The following is a 1,924-nucleotide window of genomic DNA, read 5'->3' on the forward strand; positions in this document are numbered from 1 at the left end:
AGGAAGCTACAACAACTATCAGAACCGTAGCCAGCAAAACCAGCCCAGCGGGGGTGGTAACTTCCAGAGGAACCAGAACGAGGGAAGCAAGCAACCCATTACCGCTTCATCGAGTCAGTCTGGAGCTAAGTCCAGTGGCAAGCTCTTTGCCATGGGAAAGGAAGCAGCAAAGGAGGATGCCCATGTCATGACTGGTACATTTCTTGTCAATTCTAAACCCACTTTCGTGTTATTCGATTCTGGTGCCACACATTCATTCATATCTAGGGAGCATGTTAGAGCCATGAACCTTACTGCATATGATAGAGTCGTTGATTCTGTTATAGTACCCTCGGGAGAGTCTGTGTCTTGTGATAGGATCTATACTTGTGTACCTATTCAGATTGGGGAGGTTGTCTTTCACTGTGACCTTATGGAGTTTCCATTGGGTGGTTTCGAGGTGATTCTAGGGATAGATTGGTTGGGAAAGTACAAAGCTTTCATTGATTGTTACCAAAAGAAAATATCACTGAGAGGACCTAAGGGAGTCAGAGTATCCTACAAGGGATACATGGTTAAACCCAAAGTCAAATTTATTTCTGTAAATACCCTAAAATCGAGTCTGAGGAAGGGAGACCAGTTGATCTTATGTCAGATGTGGGATAGAGAGTCTGAGACCCCTAGGATTTCTGAGATACCTGTGGTGAGAGACTTTGAGGGGGTATTCCCGGAAGAGATCCCTGGGCTACCACCTAGGCGCGACGTTGACTTTTCCATTGATCTAAAGCCGGGAGCTGGACCTATTTCTAAGCCACCATATCGTATGGGACCGAAAGAGATGGAAGAATTGAAGAAGCAATTGGATGAATTGGCTGAGAAGGGATATATTTGACTTGATGTTTCACCTTGGGGAGCACCGTGCTATTTGTCAAGAAAAAGGATGGAAGTTTGAGGTGTGTGGATTACCGAGAGTTGAATAATGTGACTATCAAGAACCGTTATCCATTGCCAAGGATCGATGATTTGTTTGACCAATTGAGTGGAGTCGAGTGTTCTCGAAGATTGATCCGAGGTCGGGTTATCACCAACTGAGGATAAAGAACGAGGATATTCCAAAGACTGCATTCAGAACCAGATATTGACACTATGAGTTCGTGGTCATGCCCTTCGGATTGACCAATGCGCCAGCTGTGTTTATGGACCTAATGAATCGGGTGTTCAGTCCTTATCTGGACAAGTTCGTGGTTGTGTTTATCGATGACATATTGGTTTACTCCAAAAATGAGGAAGAGCACGAGGAGCATCTAGGGATAGTCGAGAACCTTCGCGAGAATCGAGTTGTATGCCAAATTGAGTAAGTGCGAGTTCTGGTTGAAGAAAGTTGCCTTTCTGGGGCATGTGATTTCCAAGGAAGGGGTGTCAGTGGATCCTAGCAAGATCGAGGCTGTGACTAGATGGCAGAGCCCAAAGAATGTGGGCGAAATTCGAAGCTTCTTGGGACTAGCTGGATACTACAGGAGGTTTGTCAAAGATTTTTCGAAGATAGCAAAACCATTGACATCGCTAATGAGGAAAGAGAACAGGTTTGTCTGGGATGAGGGTTGTGAGAAGGCTTTCTTGACCCTCAAAGAGCGCCTAACCACAGCTCCTATCCTTGCTTTGCCAGATGGGAATGATAACTTCGAAGTATATACTGATGCTTCCAAGAAAGGGTTGGGGTGTGTGTTGATGCAGAACGGGAAGGTAATCGCTTACGCTTCTCGACAATTGAAGACCTATGAGGAAAACTACCCTACCCATGACCTGGAGTTGGGAGCCGTAGTGTTTGCTCTCAAGTTGTGGCGACATTATCTCTATGGAGCGACTTTCAAGGTATTTTCTGATCAGAAGAGTCTGAAGTATATCTATACTCAGAAGGAGCTGAACATGAGACAGAGGAGATGGA

This window comes from Silene latifolia, unplaced genomic scaffold (assembly GCF_048544455.1).
Source record: "Silene latifolia isolate original U9 population unplaced genomic scaffold, ASM4854445v1 scaffold_297, whole genome shotgun sequence".
NCBI classification, from domain to species: domain Eukaryota; kingdom Viridiplantae; phylum Streptophyta; class Magnoliopsida; order Caryophyllales; family Caryophyllaceae; genus Silene; species Silene latifolia.